Below are 18,255 nucleotides of genomic sequence, written 5' to 3'. Positions count from 1 at the left end.
TTTTTTCTGAGCTATATTTCAAGAAATCATAAATGAAAACTGTGCAGGACAAAAGTAAATTGTCCCAACTGCCTAGAAAAGCTACACTGGAGAGAGTTAGTTTTAGAGTTTAATATGTACATCTCCCACAGAAGAAGTGCATTGACAGCCACTATGATTCTTGGATCTTTTCTTATAAGGGCCCATGAGCTCATCTGTGACATCTATTAAGAGACTGAGTCATATATGTAGAAACGTAGAAAGGGTACCTGAACAGGACTGGACACCGAGTTGAGATCCCCCCTTAAAGCTGTCCGGGTCTACTCCATCTTTCAAAAACAAAATGGTCACAGATCTTCTAGCCATCACTTCTCTCTTTCCAGAAGCTATTATCATCTTTGTCTTTTTCTTGTATATCCCAGCGGTTTTGGAGTGAGATGATAACATTAGAATATCTAAGTAAAAGAAATGTGAATAAAGGTGACTTCTGATTTTTAAAATGGCACAGTTTCAGAAGAGACCAGGAAGGCCTCTGTAAACCAATACAAAGTAAAATGAACAGCTACAAGAACAATTTATAGCAAAACATTTATAGAGAAACAACATTATAGAGAAAAAAACTGAAAGATTTTAGAACTCTGATCAACACAATGACAAAACATAAGTCTGGAAGATTGAAGATGAAACTCAGCACTCACCTGCCAGGGAGATGAATACATTCTGGGGCATATCCAATATCTATAATCAATAGTCCACCACAATTTTTAAAAAGTAAAAAAGTGGGTCATTTAAGCATTTTTGAAATACATAGAATGTCAATAGGAAACACGGACAAGCAGGATAGTTTTGAAAATATGTTGAATTTCTTATCTACTCAAATGGAAAAGTAAACTGTTCATAATATAGATTGCAGCTTCATGTACAACCCCATTTTCTCTTCTACTTTGCATATGAAAATGTTTCACTTATTATCTATATGTCAAGTTCAGAATTAAAAACAACAGGTAAGGTCAAGCTATGCTTAGTCACAACTAGTTCAGATAGTAGGCTGCTCCCAGTCAAGCATTGCAAGAGTTTATTTATTTTCACTCAAAAACCATTCTCTATACTTCTTATGGTGAATGAAAAGTTTGACAATGGTGTTTTATAATTTAGTTTTATATATTATGAGAAACTAGATCTTATCCTGGAAAGAAAACAGAGGTTTCTTTCTTTTTACAAATCTTTATTCCTTTTTTAAAATTTGATTAGTTTTATGTGCATTTATAATCTGTCCCTTCCACTGCCCATTCCCTATTGAACAAAAAAAAATCAAAAAAATGTACATATATATACATATACTACATATATACACATATGAATATACATATATATACACACATATAAGTATATGTGTATATGTATGTATAGAGAGAAAGAGAGTGAAGGGAGAGCAAATCCAGAAAAGCAAATTCTCAAATTATATTCTTTTCTCTTCATTTGCCACCTGACTGAATGACTTTGGTGATTCTCTGACTCCCCTACTCGACCCCAGGAAGCTCATCATTGAGAAAACCTCATTTATTTTATAAGATCCAGTCAGCCTTGCTTTTTACTACGGTCTACTCTCCTCTGATTAGAAAGTAGAGACATAAACCCCCAAACTTCCATTTAAGGAGAAGGCTCAGCATAGCTATCTTTTCTTTTCTTACCTGACTGCGCTACTTTGAGACATACTGTAGATGTTTGTTCAATTGCATTGTTAATGGGAAGGAAGGTTAATCTTACTATAATAATGGATATTGCCACACTGCTTTAAAGTTTACAAAGCATTTCACATGTTATTTAGTTTGATTTTCACCGCAGCCCTGGGAGATAGATGTTATTTCTATCCCAGTTTTATACATGAGAATGGAGACTCAAAGAAGTTAAGTTACCAGGGGATTAAGACATGATCTGGTTCTGGTCCCGCACTCTTAAGTCACACATTCTTGCATGTTGGATCTGATAGAGGGCTGCTACATCTCCAGACTTGAGAGTCCATAAGTTTGCACTCCCCGAACTATAGCTTGTGCACCTTCACCCATGAGCTTACCTGTAATAGACAGCCAATAGATACAGTTGAATAGAGTTCTGGGCCTGAAGTCAGGAAGACTCATTTTCCTGAATTACAATCTGGCCTCAGACACTTACTAGCTGTGTGACCCTGGGAAAGTCACTTAACTCTGCCTCAGTTTCCTTATCTGTAAAATGAGCTAGAGAAGGAAATGGCAAGCCACTCCAGCATGTCTGCCAAGAAAATCCCAAATCGAGTCATGAAGAGCTGGACACAAATGAAACAACGAAACATCAAGAAGACACAATTAAAGCAAATGCGTTTACTAAGATAGCGTAACAAGAGCAGTATCTATAACACATTGCCCCCATAGGGGGCAATAGGTTATTTTCTCACAAATACACATAAAATCTATGGGAAGAATGAGCACAGAGTACATTGTTAGAGATGCGGTATGTAGGAAATGTATGGTCAACGAATTCTTACCTTCAACACTACAGGCCCCCAAAGGCTTTTCTCTTCTAGAATTGTATCCAAGCTGCCCTCCCTGGGCTACAGCATCTTTTGTAGGCATCTTTTCCTGACCTGGTCTGGACCTGCTCATCTTGGTTCCCTGGATCAGCTGCTCTCTGAAGTTCAGTTCCCAAATGCTAGAGATAATTCTTCCTAGAATCCACAGTTGACTTTCTTCTTTGTTGCCAGAGGTCTCACTCCTTAAAGCTGCTTACTGCCCTGTTTGCCTGTCTAAGTATTTGTGCTGCAAAATACCATGGATGAAGCAGGGCAGAGGAAGGAAGAGGAATGGATGAGTGAAAAAAGCATTTATTAAGTGCTTACTTTGTGCCAGATATTATACTAAGCACTAGAGATATAAATTTAAGCAATCCAGTCAATCCCTGCCCTCAAGTTATAGTATTATACTTGGTTAAAGAAGAAAATAGCACATATATGACAGCTAGAGTTAGAAGCAGGGGAGGAGGGAGGAGGTGGGCAGAGGGTTCAAGGCATGGTTTGGAGATGGCCAGGAAGTGAGGCATTGGGACCAGCACCAAGTAAGATAAGGCAGCTGTCCTCCTTACCCCTTTATATTCTTACAGAGGCCAAAGGGCCATACTTCAAGAAGCTGCTTCCTGGGCTATTAATAATAAGAAAGTCCCCATACACACCGAAATATTTGTAGCATTTTTATTTTGATAGCAAAGAATTGGAAACAGAGTAGATGCCCATTAACTGGGGAATGGCTAGACAAATTGTGGCTAAACACAAATTGTGTGTGGAATGTTATTGTGCTTTAAGAAATGACAAATGGGATAAATACAGAAAAGTATGGAAAGATCACTATGAGCTGTTGCAGGATGAAGTAAACAACAGCAAGAAAACAGTATACATGATTACGATAATGTAAGTGGAAAGAATACCACAAAATTATAAAGAACAAATGTGGCTTGAAAGAAAAGAGAAGAGAAGATACTCCTTTATCGCACCCCTTTGCAGAGATGGAAAGTCCACAAGTTTTGTACATATTTTGTACAAATATGTAAAATAAGTTGTATGTATTTCAGATTTTTTGATGTATTGATCAGTTATGCTGATTTTTTTCCTCCTTTTTTTCTTTTTGTCTTTACAGTGTACAAAAATACCATTTGTTATATGAGACAGCTCTCTGGGAGGGGGCAAGGAAAGTATACTGGGAGGAATTATGGTGATATAAAAAAAAGACATTAATAAAAACTTTTTTTAAAGGCTGTTTTCTGCTTGAACTTTCCCTTTTCGTCAGCCTACAAGGCTGACAAACTTAGCTTTTTAAAAGCTGTGAGCAACATAGCAAATCTTGTGTCAGCCGATGCCAAACTTTGCTTACAATTCAATCAGAGAAACTTTTTTTTACATGTTCAAAAGGGACAATAGAACATATAGACACATTTTTTGTATTTTTAAAAAACATATCAGGGCTTTGTTACCTCTGGCTTACTTCCTGTGATTACATCAATTGGACTAGGGAACCAATTCCCTCAACTATATCTCATAACACTAGGTGGTAAGTACTATAGAGAATATCATCATTTAACATTTGAGGAAATTTAGCCTCAAAGAGATTTAGTGACTTGCCCCATGCTCATACACCTAGGAGGCAGGATTTGAACCAAAGTCTTCCTGACATCAAATCTAGAACTGTAACACTCCCACACCATGGTACTTCTCAGAGTACTCTGCCTTAGGTGTAGCCCAAGTAGACTGCCATGTTTATGGGGCTATTTGTTTGAGTTTGGGTCTCCCTATCTCACTCAGACTGGTAGTACAACCACCACTCATGGGCCCATCTCACGCAGAAGCCTTGACCTGCTCTGTTTCTGACCGGGTCTGGTTTGCTCTACTTTGGGTGGCTCACCATATTGATGCTGGATTTAGCGTAAACATTTAATAGGTTTTAGCCTTACTGCAGCTCAGAATTCTGGCATTCAACTGATCCGCCAATCTCAGCCTCCCTAACAGCAATGGATCACAGCTGTTTGCCACTACACCCAGCTGGGCAGTTTGTTTTTTAGAAGTTCCAATAAGACTTTCCCTTAGGGAAAAAAAAAATAGTTCCCCTGACCCTGTCACTTAATCTCAACCAATGGAGATCAATTCCCATGGGCTGAGTAATTGCTCTGTAGGCTTCCTCTTTTAAAAGGCATATAAATCATGGATAAGGATAGGATAATAAGTCACTTATACTTTCCTGTGAATTTCCTTATTTTCCCCTGTGAAAGGAGAGCTGAGGCAACGCAAAGGAACTGGTAGAGTGAAAAGGTTTTGAGAGAGGAAAAAGGATGAAGGTATAAGATTTGGAATTTTCTGCCTTCAAAATTTTGTCTAGTATCAGCCTTAATGATTACCAAAGTGCTAAGGTAAGAATGATAGGATTTTAGGGTTTCTTAGATGAAATTTTAGAGGACGTTTAGTCAAAGGCCTGCCCCTTCCCCCCCCCCACTTATTTTTCAGATAAAGAAAATTGGACTCAAAGGAATGAAGTTACTAGGATCAGAGGCAAAGATGGAATTTGAACCTAGATTTTCTAAAACTCACCTCAGTGCTTTTCCATTCTTTCCAACTGATATCCCAGAAAGGAGTAAGAACAAGTGGGACCAAAAAAAAAAAAGATAAGTAGAAAGAAAGAAGACAGTTGATACAATTGACAAGGGATAGAAAAAGATACCAAAGAAAATGCCAAGGAGGCAGAGAGATGGAGGCTGAACATGGATAAACTGGCGTACCTCTTATGTGCAATAATATGGCATTTTGACCTCAAGATAATTTTGGCAACTATATCTGCTTCTTTCATAGCCTTTCTAGGCTAATTTCACATTGTTCTACCACATTCCAGACAAACTGGCCAACTTGTTATTCCCCAAATTTGGCATTCCATCTCCCTCCTCTTGCCTTTCTTTATACAAACTGTCCCTCATGCCTGCAATTCAGGCCTTTTGACTCCAACCCTTCTTCCAAAGCACAGGTCACATGCCACTTCCTACAGGGAACATTCCCTGATTTCTCCTAGTTATAGCACTCTCTCCCATCTTTATAGTCATTATGTATTTACTTGTCTGTTTATAGGTCATAACACGCCCAGTAGAAGGTGAACTTGAAGACAAGAATCAGTGCCTAGCTCAGTGTCTTGGACATAGCAAGCACTTAAATGTTTATCGGATTGGATTGGACCTCTTGCGCTGCATATTCTGCCTTCTGGCCTGCCAACAGACTGTTTCACCATATTTCTGATTTCTTATTTTGCTCCATAGAATAATGTCAGGGCTGAAAGTACATTTCTTGACTGACATGTTCCTGAGTATTTGGACTATATCTAGGCTTAGAGAGGAAGGAAAATGTCAATTTCCTACTATAAAGAAATCACCAGTCTATGACTACTACTTCACTTTTTGTTCCATCTTATTCTCCATTGTTATTTCTTCTGGGGTTAATTAAACAGTTATTTTAGAAACATTTCTCTGGGTTGTTAAAAGTTACAATGAAATAATTGCTCCAACTGGGAATCAGTTGAACAATTCTCCAGACCATTATTAACTTTATAAAACACAGCCTTAACTGGAAAAAAAGAAAAAAAAACCCAGCATAATTGAAGGAGAGAGAGTTGAGAAAAAGCATTTCTTAAAGTCTCCAACAAAATCTCTAGGCAAAGGATAAGGCTTGAAAATATATGCGTCTCTCTGCTTAAGACTCCCCCCCACCCCGACACATACACATATACATACATTTATGTATATATGTATATTTATTCATATACAATTTGGAAAAGTCTTGGGCAAGTACATAAAGCAGTGAGCCCTGTCAGGGTTTCTGTGAACAGTCCAACCCTTAGAAAAGGGGTTCTGAACCCTGTTTGTATGTGTCATGGATCCCTCAGGCAATCTGGTGAAATCTATGGAATTCTCAGAATAATGTTTTTAAATAATTGAAGTAAATGCTAAACTTCAGTTAGAGGTTTGTGAAATTAAAGATGTATTTTTTTTCCCTATTCCTAACCCCGCTCCCCTGAAATCTGTCCTTGCACTCTCCAGGGATCTGTAGACCCTAGATTAAGAATCTTTGCCTTAGAAGATTGTATAGCAGAGATAAAGAGAACAAGAGTCCAGGTTTTGAGTCCCTGTGGTCTTAAATTCCCCCCTTGAGATGTTTTTATCCAACAATAAAAAATGTTTGTCAAGTTTTACATAAAATAGCAATCTCTTTTATAGTGAAGCGAAAGCTAGCAGGAGAAAACATGGAGTCAAGTCTCGCTTCTAATACATACTTGTCTGTGTGATCATAGGCAAATCACTTAACCTGTCAGTCAACCCTGCAATTCTCTAGACTGAGTCACAGATAGTAGTTGATTGTACTGGTGGAGGGAGCTTCTATTCTGAGAATTCTTTCCACTGAAGAACATGAATCACAGATCCTACCTATACCAGCTATGTCTATATCTATATCTAAAGTCAGTGCCCACTTTTCAGGGGTGGGGACTACTGACCTCCCTGGCTTCCTTTAAGTCTCAATTAGAATCCCACTTTTCATAGGAAGCCTTCTCCAACCCCTCTTAATTCCAGTGTCTTCCTTCTATTAAATATTTCCTGTTCATCTTTTTATATATTTGTTTGTATGTTGTCTCCTTGAGAGCTGGGGCTGTGTTTTGCCTGTTTTTGTAGACTTAGCACTTCGTGTAGTGCCTGGCACACAATAGGTGCTTAAATGTTTATCAATCATCTGACAAATATTCTTTTCTCAAAACAGCCCAGTTACATGTAGTATATAAATATTATCCATATTTTAAAGGCATGGAAAATTTAAGCTTAGGGAAAAACAAACACCCACAAAGCTAATAAGTGTTAGAACAAGAAATTAAACCTTGGTTTTCTGTTGACAAGCCTAATACTTTTTCCAGTTGTGCCACAATTTCCAGTCACCCAGAGAATGTGCCTTTGCCAAAGGACTCTGACAATATAGGGTCCTTGTTAGAGACTTTTAAAAGTAGGTAACAGTCAGGCTGGGGGGTAAGGCTGTAGGCCTGAGCTGCCCTAACTTAAAAGATATCTGGAGTTCTCTGGAATTCTCAGAGGAGCTGCTGTCATGAGTGTTTCTTGGCTACTAAAACTTCAGATTGTAGAGAACTTTGCTGCAGTAGCCCTTCAGGCCTAACCCCAACATTGCCCTGAAGACACCCTGGATGTTGTCACAGACTACAAATTATAGGTTATGTTCACTTTCACCTGGCTTCATGGTGACTTGCCCTGTTGTTCTGGGCTAGGACTAACTCAGGCCAGTCCAGTAGTAGTTCAAGCCCAGAACTGGAACATAGTGAAACACTGGTGGCCATGTAAATTTCCATAGAAAGAAATGTATTTAATAATAAAAGATTTTTAAAAATATGTAGTCCCTGATTCAGGAGGATTTTGCTAGCAATAGCTCCTTGTCAGAAAGATGTATTGGCTCATATGGCAATGGGGACTTCTGGCAAATCTGAAAAAGCCTAATTCCTCATAGATTGGTCTTTTTATAACTCAGGTGGCCAGGAAGTCACCACAATGGTTCAAACACTAACCCCCAGAACTATCCCAAGGACAGCCTTCTTTTCCCTTTAAAGAGAAACTACATAAAATAAATGTCACTCCTACTATATGTCACTTCATGGTGACTGAACTACAGCCTTGCCTTGCTCATAGTATTCACATGTACTTGATGCATACAGAACAGTATGAGCAAAGGTATGAAGTTGGAAAGGCAGGGAGCATGTGACCATGGCATTGTAAGGAAGGGAATGTAAAATGATAGAATAGTATGAAGTAGAACTTGAAGAGACCTCAGAAATCATTTCCTCCACCCACCTCTGCTCACCCATTAAAAAAATAGATTGATGTTGATATTTTTTGGTTTTACACTGCCTTGATTTTCTCCTGTGTACTTCCCCAACCTTCTATTTCTCAGAGAGCCATCCCTTATAACAAAGAAGAGTTGAAAAAGGGGGGCGGATTTAGCAAAACTTACCAACATATTGAAAAAAATCTCATGTTCTATGTAATGTTTCACAGCCATGAACCCTGACTTCTGCAAAGTAGCTGGGGGAGGTATCTTCTCCTATCTTCTCTTTGGGGACAAACTTGTTATTTATAATCTTGCAACACTGTGATGGCTTCCCCTTTCCTCTAGGATTAAATATGAAATGTTTTGCTTGTCATTGAAAGTATTTTACAAACTGCCCATTTCTTACTTTTCCAGTCCTCTTATACTTTCTACCTTCTCATATTCTTCAATCCAATGACTGGCCCAGATAATGTGGCCTCGCCAAAGGGCAAGGTTTGCCGGAGTCCCCCATTGCTACACGAGTAACAATGTAACTCAGACAAGGTGCTATTGCCAGCAGCAGCCTCCTTGCTGTTCCATGAACATGATGCTGCATCCCTCAGCTCTGGGTATTTTTGCGGACTCTCCCCGCCACGCATGGAATTCTCTTCTTCCTCATCTTTGCCTCCTGGCTTCCCTAGCTTCCTTCAAGTCCCAGGTAAAATCCCGCCTTCATCAAGAAGACTTTCCTAATCCCTCTTAATTCTAGATCTTCCCTCTATTAATTGTTTCCAATTTATCCTGTACATATCCTGTACAAATTTGTTTCCTTGTTTCTCCCGTTAGACCGTGAGCTCCTTGAGGGTAAGAACTGTCTTTTTTTCTTTTCATTTGTATCCCCAGCACTTAGAACAGTTCCTGGCATACAGAAGAGGCTTAATAAATGCTTATTGACTGATTGACTCTATGATCCATATAATGGCTACTTATTATTCCCGACATATGACAGACACACTATCCTCCAACTCCATGCCTTTTCATTGTCTGTACCCTATATTCCCTCCTCACCTCCATCTCAATTAAAAATCTCACTTTCAAGAAGCCTTTCCTAGTCCCTCTCACTGGCTTTCCTCTGAGATTACTTTACATTTACAATGTGTGTGTGTGTGTGTGTGTGTGTGTGTGTGTGTGTGTGTGTGTATCTTCTATGTACGTAGTTATTTGCCTGTTGCCTCCTCCATTAGAATGTGAGCAATTTGATGGAAGGGACCATTTCCACCCCCACTCCCACTTCTTATTTTGTATCCACAGCACTTAGTATAATGCCTGGCACTAGAAAGTGCTTAATGAATCTTTCTGATTGACTGACAAAGAAATCAGTCTAAGTCTGCTTAAAAGGAAAAAAGAAGGAAAGAACATTTATAACATCACAGAGTGATTTTCGCTTAGCTTTAGGTAAACATAAACAAATGGGTACAGTAATACAGTGGATCTTTGAGTACATAAACATTCACACAATTGAAATTTATTACATAGAAACTAGTCAAGTATATGAGGAAATATGCTGCTTAACTGATAGCTAAAATAAGGAGAGGAAAAAATGCTAGTTTTCCTCTAGAAGATCCTAAAAACTGGCATATCAAATAATGAGAGTCTCCGGTGGAGAATCTTTCAATGGATCTCCCAAAATACAAAGGATCCAGAGTTTATAACAGATGAAACCCCAACATGTAGTTCTTCCTCTAGGCCAGGGTTGTTTAAAGTGCCGCTGGCTGCTGGCAGGCTGTGCATCACCCACAGTGTGATTTATGTGGCCTGCCTACAAGTATATAAATTTACATAAATGCTTTAGTAAAGGAAGCAGAGCTACCCCAGAGCTCTCACTAAAATGGCAAATCAAAATATATTGTCTGTTGTTTCAATAAAAGCCTAAGGTTGGACAGCCCTACTCTAGGCTGTTCCTAACTTCAACAAGTTGAATCCCCAAAGAGTGCCTATGTCTCCCCTGAGAAGTCTATCATTGAGTAACCCTATGGTGCTGTTTTTCTATTTCTATCACTCATATTCTCTTATGTAGTATTCCTCATGACAAAATATGTCAACTGGTTAGTATTAACTTTTATTTATTTTTTGGTGAGGGGAGACAATTGGGGTTAAGTGACTTCCCTGGGGTCACATAGCTAGTAAGTGTCTGAGATCTTATTTAACTCAGATCCTCCTGACTCCAGGGCTGGTGCTCTATCTACTGGGCTGCATCAACTAACTTCTAAAAAGCAATATTTATTGAAAAGGCATAACAAGGACTGAAGGAAAATATCCTCAGGAATTGGGAGTGCTCTCTCTCCCAGGGAGAGTAAACTCAAGTTTAAAGTCGTTTGTAGAAAACATATGCTAACACCTTGGATTTCTATAGTTTTTTACATATAATGATGAAATGGTTGATAAATAAAATTACCACAATGTACATATTCAACAATGTCTTGTCTCCTTTAAAGTGGTTATATGGTTGGGAGGGGGTAGATGTTTAATCTATAAATATTGCCATTCCTCAGAAAATTTGGAATTTCTCTTTTAAGACTGCTCTCATTCTTTTGAATGTCCTTAATAGCAGGGAGAGGTGGGTGGTACAGTGCAGAGAGCACTGGACCTGGTGTCAGAAAGACCTAAACTCAAATATTGTCTCAGACGCTACCTGTGTGACCCTGGGCAAGTCACTTAACCTATCCCGTCTTCAGTCTCTTTGTCTTCAAAATGGAGAAAATAATAGCACCTACCTCCTAGTGGTGTCATAAAGCTAAAATGAGGTAATGTTTGTAAACCTTAAAGTGCTATGTAAAAGTTAACTATTCGTGGTGGTGGTAAATCTCTGTCCTCTGAAAGTATGTTTGATTTTCAGAAGCAGCCAAAAATCCTTTAAAGCTAAGCCTGCCCAGGTAATACATGAATAAAAAGCATCGAGTAAATACTTATTATTGTCGGGTACTGGGGATTCAAAGACAAAAGCAAGGCAGTCCTTGACCTCAAGTATACACACACACACACACACACACACACACACACACACACACACACACCCCTTCTACTATGGGGAGATAATACAGATAAGGGATTATATAACATGTGGAAATCAGGGAAGAATGTTTTACTTTGGGAAATCACAAGGATAGTGAGTGAAGCCACAGGGGAATCGATGGTGAGGATGAAATCACAAGGATAGTGAGTGAAGCCACAGGGGAATCGATGGTGAGGATGAACGGTCATGTGGAATATGAAATATAGCTTGGTATCTAGAACTATTAGAAAATAGTGGGCCTTTCGAGTTTATATTAGCAGCTTCTTTGGTCAGCATAGCATGGACCCAGGGCAGTGGTTCTAAAACTGAGTGGATTAAATCACCCAACACAGGATCTCAGGAAAGTTCTAGGTTCAAGGGGAGTTGCTTCATGGTAGATAGCATGGAAATGACCTTGTGGTCAGTTAAATAGTCTAGGTCTAAGATATATCATTTTTTTGGTTAAAAAAAAAGTATGGAACTATAAGCTTGCAAACAAATACCATCACCAACATTATCATCACCATCCTAATAATAATTATGTAACCTCTGTCCCAAAGCCCATTGGTATGGGACCCTCTCCTCATTGGTAGAAATAAATGCTTTCCCTTGCATGAGAGGCAGGGCAGATTTGGTGAGAAGCAAGAGAACCCCAGCCTTCACCAGTCCCCTTTGAGTGTTCTCTCAGGACTCATAAAACTTTTGAGTCTTCTTTTTGACTCTTCATCTTTGAGATGCTTTGAGTGCTTCTGGTTTCCAGCTTCAATGTAGAAGGTCAAAACTTCTGGCTTCCAGCTTCAAGAGAGAAGGTTAGAGGAAAAGATCAACCCTATTTCAGGTTGCTGGAAGAAAAAGATTCAGGGAAGACATGAAGAGACCTGGCAGTTTCCATCATGTCCCTGTTCTCAGCTTGCTACCCTAGAGACTTCAGAGAGTATCTCACTCCTTCATTTTATATTCTTTTATGTATAGCTTTTCTGATTTCTGTTTTGCTATGATTTGGATAAATGAGTTTCTTTGCTATTCTCCAAGTATGTTCATTGTGTACCCTGGTATTTAGTGAGAAAGTGGTCAAGCCTTAGATATAAAGCTTGGGTGCCTTCCCCCCACCCCAGTGACAAAGAGTTCAGAAGTTAGATTGAACCCAGTCATATCTCCTAGATTAATAATATTTAAGAGATTAGATGGTTATAATTCTAGCAAAGTGGCCACCAGCCCCAACTTCCTGCTTCCCCTCCCAGCAGGAATTAGTCTTCTTTGGAGAAAGGTGGGGGAAGAAGCTAGAGATCTTTATTTGGCCTCCCTTTGAGCCACACAAAACAGATGGGAATCTTCCTTCTCCCTGAAGGGGAATGAAGCTTGAAGAGTCCCTGAGGAGGACTGAAGAAGGCTCAAGCTCTGCCTTTAGAGGGCAGGGCATTCATTTCTATCGCTGAGGAGAGAGTTCCATACCAATGGGCTTTGGGATAGAAGTTACAATTATAATAACTCACCATTTCCATAGTACTTTAAGGTATGAAGAACGCTTTTTCCCCTCACAAAAACTCCATGAAGTAGAGAATATACAGTATATAGTTAGGCAAGAATTTGATGCAGTTTACCCTTTGATCCAGCAATATCACTTCTAGGTCTGTACGCCAAAGAAGTCATAAAGATAGGAAAAGGACCCACGTGTACAAAAATATTTATAGCAGCTCTTTTTGTGGTGGCAAAGAATTGGAAATTGAGGGGATGCCCATCAATTGGGGAATGGCTGAACAAGTTGTCATATATGAATGTAATGGAATACTATTATGCTATAAGAAATGATGAACAGGTGGACTTCAGAAAAACCTGGAAAGACTTACATGAACTGATGCTAAGTGAAGCGAGCAGAACCAGGAGAACATTGCACACAGTAACAGCAACATTGTGCAATGAACAGCTTTGATAGACTTAGCTCTTCTGAGCAATGCAATGATCTAAAATAATTCCAAAAGACTCATAGTGGAAAATGCTATCCACATCCAGAGAAAGAACTATAGAGTCTGAGTGCAGATCAAAACATACTGTTTTCTCTTTTTTCTTTTATCTTTCCTTTCTTGTGCTTTTCCCCTTTGGTTCTAATTCTTCTTTACAACATGAATACTGTTGAAATATGTTTAATATGATTGTACATGTGTAGCCTGTATCAGATCGCCATATTGGGGAGGGAGGTGGGAAGGAAGGGAGAGAAAATTTAGAACTCAAAATCTTATAAAAGTGAATATTGAAAACTAAGAATAAATAAGTTAATCAGTTAAAATAAACAATAAATATTTGTTAAAGGAAAAAAAGAGAATTTGATGAAGTTAATAGAATGTTGTTGGCCTTAAAAGTCAGGAAGGCCTGAGGTCAAATGCTGCCTCAGATACTTAACTAGTGTGACCACAACCAAATCAATTAATTCCTCTCAGTCTAAGTTTCTTCATCTATAAAATGGGGGTGATTATTGTATGTAGTTCAAATGAGATACAATATGCAAAGTGCTTGGTGAACCTTAAAGCACTATATAAATCCTAGCTATTATCATTGGTATGGCATAGTGGCTAGAGGCCTAGTCTTGGAAGGAAGACCTGGCTTCAGCCACCCCCAGCTTCTTGAACAAGGAAAGTTGCTTAAACTCTAGATGCCTTTTTCAACTCTTTGAGAATCTAAGGTAGAGATCCTCACACATAGGCAAAATTGTGGTTTCAGACCAATAATTTTAAAAAATCAGTTCAATGAACAAGCACCTTCTGTATCCCCCTAGTGCACCCTGTTAACTCTGTAAGGGCTATGAGTTATAAAAGAATTTCCACTTTATAAAAGTGGAGGGAATGCTGTGAGTTTCCACATATCCCCGAAATCACATGCTCAGACAACAAAAGTATACAATTTATTACTGTATTACATACAGTATACATAATAATGTATTATATACAACTACTTGGTCACGTCCATGTGTATCATCTCGCTCAGTCTTTCTTTATAAATTTTACTGCTGCTGTTTGTTTTTTATATCACATCTTGTTCCTTGAATCTCATCACCCTCCATCCCTAAAACAGACATAAGGATTGAATATATCCTTGCAAGAAAGAGAAACATTAAAGCAAAGTCAGAAGATGCTGCAAAATTCCACCTCTGTGGAAGAATTGAGAGAAGGAAGTTTTGTTTCCTTATCGACTCTCTAGGACTGAGGTTGTTTATGAAATTACTGTCAATTTAACTGTTTTTAGTGTTGTTATAATCAACATTATTGTAGTCAATGTAGGCAAGTGGGCCACAACACTCCTAAGTGCTGCAGGAACCAGATTAAAATGTAGTTTATATCTGATTTTAATGTGTTGACATATTAACAACAAAAAAGATATTTAAATATATATGATTTTCTAAGTCAATGTGTGGCTCATAGGGATATTTATGTATGGCTTAAGTGGTTCCCATTTCTATCTGAGTTTGATACAACTGGTGTATATTATTACCTGTTTTTGCTTGCTTCACTCTGCTTTATTCAAGTGTCTTTCCCTAATTTTTCTGAATTTCTCCAATTCATGGTTTTTTGTGGTACAGTAGTCTTTTGTTATATTTATATACCACATTTGGTCAACCATACCCCAAACGATGAGGACTTATTTTATTCCAGGTTTTTTGTTTCCGTAAAGAAACAGGCTATAAACATTTTGTTATATGTAGCACCTTTTCCCTTACTCTGTCAGATCTCCTTGAACTATCTGTCCAATGGTGTTATACTTTTTTTCTAAACTGATCAGATATAGAAAATCAATTAGCATTTTTCCTATTACCTAAAGCATATCTCTATGATAAATAATGCTTATAACAATGTGTCACATCACTTCTACTTATTATTTATAATAATGCGTGCTACTTCTAAGTAATTTTGTTTTGTTCACAAAGCTCACATCCAAAGATCCTTTTGAATCCCAATAAAACTAATTATTTTCTCTCTCTGAAGGAGCAGGAACCTTCTTCACTGCTATCAAGTTCAGAAGGTGCTGCTTCTAGATCCTGTTCAAAGATATATGATGGAAAGACTGCTAAATTTGGAGTAAAAAAGTCCTGGGTTTGCATCCTGCTTCCAGTACTTGACAATTATGTGACTATAATCAAGTCACCTAAACTCCCTGAGTCTTATTTAAATTGAGGGTAATAACACTCATAGCATTGTTGTGAGGCTTAAATGAGATAATATTTATGAGATGCTTTGTAAATCTTAAATTGCTATAAAATGTTAGTTCATCATAATATACATGTAATTAGTATGAGAATCAAAAATATGCTTACAGTAAAGTTGACAAGTTTTTATTAAGCAATTATTATGTGCCAGGCACCATACCAAGTGATAGGAAAATAAAGATGCAAAATGAAAATGTTTCTGCCCTCAAGGAGCTTACATTAAATATGGGAAAACAGCACATAAAAGGAAGCTGAAAAGGGGAAAGGGAAGAGAAAGAAGGTACCTGAGAGAACATGGTGGAGAAAGAAATCCAGAGAGTCTGGAGCTGTAGCAGTGTCTGGAGAGGAATGAAGGAGTGTGGTTGGACTGGTTTCTTCCTTATAATGGAGATTCTAGAGGGAACTGACAAATCAGAGGGAGGAACTAAAGGGGCAGAGTGATCTTTCTGGATGAGAAGGCTGAAGAGAATTAATTGGTTGAGAAAGAAGTCTGGAGAGTTAGGACGGGAGCCTAGAGAGTGATAAGGAAATGAACTTGACTGTCCTGGGCTCTTAAAATGGATATTACAGAGGAACTTAGTGTGTATATGGGAGATTGTTGTTTGTCCTTCATTTTCAAAGAGGACCAATGATATCACCGGGTGATGTTTTGACTCCTACGTGAATTGGATGTAAGTGAGGCAGAGTTGCACAAAGTTGTTAACCTCTCTCTCTCTTCCAGAGTCATTAAAGTCCAGTAGCAAGACAAAAGTCAAGATGACTGGTGATGGCCCAGGATATAGTGGATGATGTTGGCTTCTTCGATGTCTAACCAAACTCTAAGTATGACACAGCCCCTGCTTCAGTCACCTTCATGGCCATAGGAGAAAATTATTCTCATCCACCCTTCCTGATGGAGGATGTCTTCATGTGCTCGGGAGGTAGATATCCTCCTAACTGCTGGATTTGAGGCTGTTGATTACCCTCAGCCTGATTTAGCTTGTCTACCAAGATGGTGCACTAGGGTGTGGCCGCTATGCATACTACAGCTTCTTGGAGCCCGGTAAACGCCAAAGGTGAATGAGCAGGCCTGAAAAGTGCTTGGCAAATCCTCACACCCTCAGGTGTGCTAGTCCTTCTTGGACACCCCACAGGTGAGGTAATCTCAGAGGGAAGGCACTAGCATTTGGAGGTGAGAAGGTGGTCCTGGAAAGACCTCTCGAAGAAAGTAGGATACATAATAAAATAAAATGTCTTTAAGAACTTGAAGGGCTGAGGCTGCCCTGCAGGTAAACAGACATGGCTGACGAAGGTGGCGGAAGAAAACCAAACATGGGGAACCACCTGAGCTCGTGCCCAAAAGTGAAGAAGATGATGAAATGGAGATTGAAGATCAGGACAGCCAAAAAGCCAAAAAACCTAATATAAAAATTTTGACACCAGCCTGCCAACGTCTCATATGTATCTGGACTCTGATATGGAAGAATTTCATGGCAGGACTTTGCATGATGATGACAGCTGTCAGGTGATTCCAGTTTTGCCACAGGTGATGATGATGTTGATTCCTGGACAGACCTTACCACTTTAACTTTTTCACCCTCAAGAAGTTAGCGTGGTGCAGAATTTAATTCGGAAACACAGAACCTTTGCAGTTCTAGCATACAGTAACATACAGGAAAGGGAAGCACTTTTTGGGACAACAGCCGAAATATATGCCTATCGGGAAGAGCAGGACTTTGGAACTGAAATAGTAAAAGTGAAAGCTGTAGGAAGACAGAGGTTCAAAGTACTTGAAATAAGAGCTCAATCAGGTGGAATTCAGCAAGCAAAAGTGCAAACCCTTCCTGAGCTAGTGTTGCCTTCGACCATGTCTGCGATCCAACTGGAATCACTTAGTAAATGTCAGCTTTTTCCATCTTCAAAACATGTGTCATGGGAAGACCACTATTCATCTCAGTGGTGACACAAACATCAGAAGAGGAAGTTTCACTGTACATGTCTAACTTCTTGGCCTCCCTGGCTCTATTCCTCATATGATGCTGAAACCTTAGTGGAAAGAATCAAGAGACAACTACATGAATGGGATGAAAATCTAAAAGATGAATCTCTTCCTTCAAATGCAATTGATTTTTCTAACAGAGTAGCTGCCTGTCTTCCTATTGATGATGCATTATGAATCCAGCTCTTTAAAATTGGCAGTGCTATCCAGCGACTTCATTGTGAACTAGATACTATGAACAAATGTACCTCCCTTTGCTGTAAGCAGTGTCAGGAAACAGAAATCACAACCAAAATTGAAATATTCAGTTTGCCCTTATGTGGGCCTATGAAATTTTAAGTTCCAAATTCTCTCCCCTCTTCTCTTCTCACTCACCCTCCCTAGGAAGGCAAGCAATTCAACATAGATTACACATGTATCATTATGCAAAACACTTCCACAATGCTCATGCTGTAAAAGGCTGACTATGTTTCCTTCCATCCTATCCTGCCTACCTTTATTCAATTTTCTCCCTTGACTCTGTCCCTTTTCAAATGTGTTTGCTTTTGATTACCTCCTCCCCTATCTGCCCTCCCTTCTATCATCCTCCCTTTTTTATCCCCTTCCCCTTACTTTCCTGTGGAGTAAGATACCCAGTTGAATGTGTATGTTATTTGCTGTTCAAGTTGAATCCAATGAGAGTAAGATTCACTCATTCC

At 38.9% G+C, this 18,255-nt stretch overlaps 1 pseudogene; it reads left to right on the top strand.

The window, feature by feature from the left end:
• Positions 1 to 16,857: 16,857 nt before the first annotated feature.
• On the top strand, positions 16,858 to 17,896 carry LOC118846755 (annotated as a pseudogene).
• The last annotated feature ends 359 nt before the right edge of the window (positions 17,897 to 18,255 follow it).

Source organism: Trichosurus vulpecula, chromosome 4 (genome assembly GCF_011100635.1).
Source record: "Trichosurus vulpecula isolate mTriVul1 chromosome 4, mTriVul1.pri, whole genome shotgun sequence".
Classification (NCBI taxonomy): Eukaryota; Metazoa; Chordata; class Mammalia; order Diprotodontia; family Phalangeridae; genus Trichosurus; species Trichosurus vulpecula.
This window is presented reverse-complemented; position numbering and strand designations above follow the sequence as displayed.